Here is a 6,264-nt window from a genome sequence, read left to right on the forward strand (position 1 = left end):
TATCATGAAAAGTAAACAAGACAAAATGTATGTAGCAGAGTGAAAATATATCACTTCAATAGTTGGTAACAAAATTTCTCTTATGAAAGGAACTGTCTTTATTTAGAAAAAGTTAACTGCTTATTTAGGCTGGGTACAGTGTATTTTCTATTGATGGTACACAAGGTAAGGCTCACTAAGACCCTCCCCCTTTTTAGGTGTTCTTTTTAAGGGTTCTAGGATGAAAGATTTTTATATTCTCAGTATGTTGGGGGATCAAGTTGGAGCAAGGACTCCCCAGCAGCTGAGGGCCTCTCTCGTGTTCTTGCTGGAGCTGAAGATCCAGGGGCTCTCACTCCTCAGATGCTATGTGAACCATAAGGCCCCTCACCCTTTTGCTGCAGCTAGACAAAGTGTTTGTTAAGCTCCAGCATCCAGGGATGAAGAGTGGGGTGTCACTGCTAAAATCACAATAGAAAACTTGGTTCTCAATGTAGCCCAGTGTGGTCTTTAGGGTGCCTTCCAATGCCCGCTTTACCTCGTCTTGATAATATCATATTTAGTAGCTTTCTCCAGGCCTCACATCAGATCTATGTCAAACACATTGGGGATGGAGGCATGGAGGGCCATGCCAGCGAATTACCAATTCAGCTCAGGGATGTCCTTGCCCCAAAACCTTTGACAGTGCCAGTAGAAGCAGGGATGATGTTCTGGGCAGTTCCTCATCCATCAGAATACAGTTTCCCAGTGAGCCCATCAATGGTCTTCTGGATGGCAGTGACGGTATGAACTGTGGTCATGAGTCCATCCACAGTGACATTGGCCAGGGGTGCCAAGAAGGTGGTAGTGCAGGTGGCATTGCTGACCATCTTGAGGGAGTTGTACTTCTTATGGTTCATGCCCATCACAAACATGGGGCTATCAGCAGAAGGCACAGAGATGATGAGCCTTTTAGCTCTACACTTCATGTGAGGCCCAGTCTTCTCCAAGGTAGTGAGGACACCAGTGGACTCCAGAACATACTCAGCACCAGCAGCACCCCATTTGATATTGGCAGGATATTGCTCCTGGAAAATGGATGTGGGCTTTCCACTGATGACAAGCTTCCCCTTCTCAGACTGGACTGTGCCATTGAACTTGCCATGGGTGGAATCACACCAAAATGTGTAAACCTTGTAGTTGTAGTCAGTGAAGCAGTCATCAATGGTAATAATCACTTTGCCATAGTTAAAAGCAACCCTGGTGACCAGGTGCCCAGTACAGCCAAACCCATTTACTGTGACCTTCACCATTGTGTCTTAGGGACATTGCTGGCATTGCACAAGAAAATGTGGCTGTATGTTGAATGGGGAGGAGGAGAGAGACTAAACTATTTATTTAGATATGAAGATAAGGTCCTGAAACAATGTTTTAGAAAAAGACGATAAAAAATAATTAAAACTCTGCTTGAGAAGTGAATAGATTTTGTGGGTCATGAGGAGAAAGGAGAGAGAGATAATCAATTGAAATTATGGAATTCTGAGCTATGGAGGAGTAAGTGGCTCAAACTGTTCAGTGTTAGGGTGGCCAAAGGCTGTTAAGAACATAAGTAACTAATTTTAATTTCTTGGCGTTCTTGCCATTTAAAATTCTTCTATATGCTCAAACCTTTAGTAAAGTATGCTATGCACAAAAATGCCTTTTGTAAATAGTTATTAGAGAATAAGATTCAGATGTCAGTAAAAGCAGAGGCTTAAATTTAGAAGAAAAAAATAAAAGTCCCTAGAAGCACAGGAATCTTGGTGCAAGTGTTGGGCTCCAAAGAATGAATAATATATACTTAATTTATCTAAATGTCAAAAGCCAGAGTGACCCCTGCCAACATTTGGCTTACTTGTATAATTAATATGTAAAAGGGCATGTATTAAGCCTTCAGTAAATATTAACTGCTCTTGTATAAAATGTAGATAAATGTTGGATTGTACTCTAGGAATGATTGATGAAGTGATAAAAATAATGAGTAGATGTTCAAATACCACCTTCCCTTTTTCCCATAGTTGAAATTAGTTGATCCTTCCTTGATACTTCCAAAGGAAAATTCATATGCATGGCTGCCTCCTCTAGAACACCGTGAGTTTCTTGAGGGTAGAGGACATTCAATATTAATTGAATGTGGTGAGCAATTAATTCCTATTGCTCAACACAAGACATTGTCTGCAATAGACTGTCAGACAAACCACAGTGACCAACAGCATGAGAAGATAGAGAAACCCTGGAAATGTAGTATAGACATACTTCACAGATATTGTGGGCTTGGTTCCAGACCACTGCAATAAAGTGAATATAACAATATAGCAAGTCATGAATTTTTTTGTTTCCCAGTGCATATAAAAGTTATGTTTACACTATACTGTAGTCTATTAAGTGTGCAATAGCATTATGTCTAAAAAAACAATGTACATACCTTAATTAAAAAATACTTTATTGTTAAAAAATGTTAATCGTCTTCTGAGCTTTCACTGAGTAGTAATCTTTTTATAATAGTAACATCAAAGAATCACTGATCAAAGATCATCATAACAAATATATTAATAATGAAAAAGTTTGAAATATGGCAAGAATTGCTAAAATGTGACACATAGACATGACGTGAACAAATGCTGTTGGAAAAACGGCGCCAATAGACTTGTACAACACAGGATGGCTATAAACCTTCAATTGTAAAAAATGCAATATCTTCAAAACCCAATAAAATAAAGCATAATAAAATGATATATGCCTGTAATATGAATATATCTTTATATTATATCATCTGCTGCCTTCTCTGGCCACCTTGGGACTAGGTCATTTTCTTATATCCTGCAAAATAGAGGCCATAGCCATCCTTTGGACTCTGTACTGCAAGTTGAGGGAAATGTACTCCTGTGAGTTTTATTCATGTGTGACAAAGGGACAGTTACCTATAAAGTACACAGAAAATAATAATTTTATTCTTTTAGGTCCACCTTGTTTTTCATGTTTATGAACTATCTTCATTTTAGATGAGTAAATGTAATACTTGAATTTTTTCTCTATTATATTTAATAGAGAAAACCTTGCTCCTTAAAACCTTGTTCCAGTGGTTGATTTAGTATTCATATTGATTTTTTATTTATTTTATTTTTATTTTTGGCTGCACTGGGTCTTTGTTGCTGCACGGGCTTTCTCTAGTTATGGCAAGCGGGCACTACTCTGTTGCAGTGCACAGGTTTTTCATTGCAGTGGCTTCTCTTGTTGTGGAGCAAAGGCTCTAGGCACACGGACTTCAGTAGTTGTGATGCGTGGGGTCAGTTGTTGTGGCTCATGGGCTCTAGAGCGCATGCTCAGTAGTTGTGGCACGTGGGCTTGCTCCACAGCATGTGGGATCTTCCCGGACCAAGGATCGAACCCGTGTCCCCTGCATTGGCAAGCTGATTCTTAACCACTGAATCACCAGGGAAGTCCTGATTTTTTAAAATAGTGATGTACCATTTTAGCTTGGCTGTCAGAGAGTTAAAATAAATACATATACGTAAAATATATAGGAAGTATTTATGCCTATTACAATTTTTACTTTTCATGTGTATGAACTAATTAAAATAAGTTATCCAGGTAATAAAAACTCTTACAACAAAGAAAATCTCAGAACCAGATGGCTTCACTGGTGAATTCTTTCAAAAATTTAAAGAGGAATTAATACCAATCCTTTTCAAACTTTTCAGACGTATGCAAATCACTCAATGTGATACACCACATTAATAGAAAAAAGGATAAAAATTGCATGGTCATCTCAATAGATGGTAAAAAATATTTGACAAAATTCAACACCTTTTTATGATTAAAAATACTCAACAAATGAGTTATAGAAGGAAATTACTTCAATATAATAATGGTCATATATGAAAAACCTACAGTTGATATTATACTCATTGGTGAAAGACTGAAAACTTTTCTAAAATCAGAAACAAGGCAAGGATGTCCACTCTTACCACTTTTAATCAACATAGTACTGGAAGTGCTACTGAGAGCAATTAGGTAAGTAAAGGAAATAAAAGTCATCCAAATTGGAAAGAAAGAAGTACAATTATCTGTGTTCAAAGGTGACACAATCTTAAACATAGAAACCCTAAAAATTCCATAAAACCCTGTTAGAAATAATAACCAAATTCAGTAAAGTTGTAAGATACAAAGTCAACATTCAAAAATTAGTTGCATTTCTATAAATTAACAATGAACAATCTGAAAAAAAATAATCTCATTTACAATAGTATCAAAAGTAATAAAATAATTAGGAATAAAGTTAAGAGGTGAAAAACATGTAGACTGGAAACTAAAAATCATTGCTAAAAGAAATTAATAAACACACAAATAAATGGAAAGATAAAACATGTTTATGGACTGGAAGATTTAATTCTATTAAAATGTCTAAACTACCCAAAGCACTCTACAGAGTCAAGGCAATCCCTATCAAAATCCCAGTGGCATTTTTTTTTGAGAAATATAAGAAAATCCTAAAATTCATAGAGAATCTCAAAGGACCCTGAATAGGCAAAACAATTTGAGAAAGAAGACAAAGCTGGAGGCCTCACACTTCATGATTTCAAAACATACTATAAAGCTACAACAATCAAAACAGTATGATATCAAATAAAGACAGACATATTCACTATTGAAACTGAATAGAGAGCCCAGAAAAAAAACTCTCACATGTATTGTTAACTGATCTTCAACAAGGACTATAAAATGAGGAAAGATAGTCTCTTCAAAAAATGGTATTGGAAAAACTGGATATCTACATGCAAAAGAATGAAGTTGGACCCTTATCTTACACTATGTACAAAAATTAACTAAAAATTGATTAAAGATCTAAACAGAAGATAAACTATAAAACTCCTTGAAGAAAACATAGGGGAAAAACTACATGACATTGGATTGGGCAATGATGTTTTGTGTGTATGAAATCAAAAACATAGGTAACAAAAATAAAATAGATAAATGGGACTATACCAAATGAAAAAGCTTCTGCACAACAAAGGAAACGAGTGAAAAGGCAGCATAAGGAATGGGAGAAACTATCTGTAAACCATATAACAAATAAGGGGTTACTCTCCAGAATATACAAAGAATTTCTAAAACTCAATAAAAAAAGAATTTCAAAATACTGTTAATATAGCGGGAAATTGATAGCAAAACCAAACTATAATCTGTGTTTTCTTCTGCTCTATGAGATAGTAATTACTTGTGAAGGAAAATGATGCTTTTGAAAAGATGCATTTGAAGTTGTGAATACATACTGTGTACTTGATTTACATTCCTTTCTCCACTGGGAAGGACATGGATATTGTGGAATGTGGCCTTTAATGTTTCTGCAAAAACAAAATATCTTGCCTATGTAAGTCAGAGATATGAAATTCAGCAGTGAAATGAGTACAAGATTATGATCAGCCAGATTCTTCTTTACGCATCCTCAGGAAGTCCTTATTTTCAAGACTGATTTAGTTATTGCAAAAGTAAATTTCTAGTTTCTCATTGGTGTGTAGAGTTTAAAAGTGTGTGCTTTTCTCTTTGTTTTGACTAAAGCTAAGTATTTACTTATTCTATGACTCAGCTCTCTATTCCTATGTACATACATATCCCAGAAAAGAGAGGGCATATGTCCACCAAAAAACAAGTACCAGCAGCTTCATAAGAGCTTTATTCACTGTAAGCCCAAACTGGAAATCTACTTGCCCATCAAGAGTATAATGTATAAATAAATTGTTTTTTTCTGTTTTTTTAAAAATTGGAATACAGTTCCATTACAATATTGTTAATTTACACTGTACATGAAAGGGAATCAGCTATACATATACATATATCCCCTCTTTTATGGATTTCCTTCCCATTTAGGTCACCACAAAGCACTGAGTTGAGTTCCCTGTGCTATACAGTATATCTATTTTACACATAGTATCAATAGAGTATACATGTCAATCACAATCTCCTAATTCATCTCACCCCCCCACCCCCCGGTATCTATATGTTTGTTCTCTACATCTGTGTGTCTATTTCTGCTTTGTAAATAAGATTGTTTATACCAAATTTTTCAGATTCCACGTACATGCGTTAATATACGATATTTGTTCTTCCCTTTCTGACTTATTTCACTCAGTAGGAGAGTCTCTATGTCCATCCATGTCTCTAAAAATGATCCAATTTCGTTCCTTTTTATGGCTGAGTAATATTCCATTGTGTATATGTACCACATCTTCTTTATCCATTCCTCTGTTGTTGGACATTTGGGTTGCT

General features: G+C 35.7%; 1 pseudogene; it reads right to left on the reverse strand.

Annotated features, from left to right (window-relative positions):
• Window positions 1-399: 399 nt before the first annotated feature.
• LOC102991518 (glyceraldehyde-3-phosphate dehydrogenase-like) lies at window positions 400-1,295 on the reverse strand (annotated as a pseudogene).
• Window positions 1,296-6,264: the final 4,969 nt, after the last annotated feature.

Source organism: Physeter macrocephalus, chromosome 21, assembly GCF_002837175.3.
Source record: "Physeter macrocephalus isolate SW-GA chromosome 21, ASM283717v5, whole genome shotgun sequence".
Taxonomy (NCBI): domain Eukaryota; kingdom Metazoa; phylum Chordata; class Mammalia; order Artiodactyla; family Physeteridae; genus Physeter; species Physeter macrocephalus.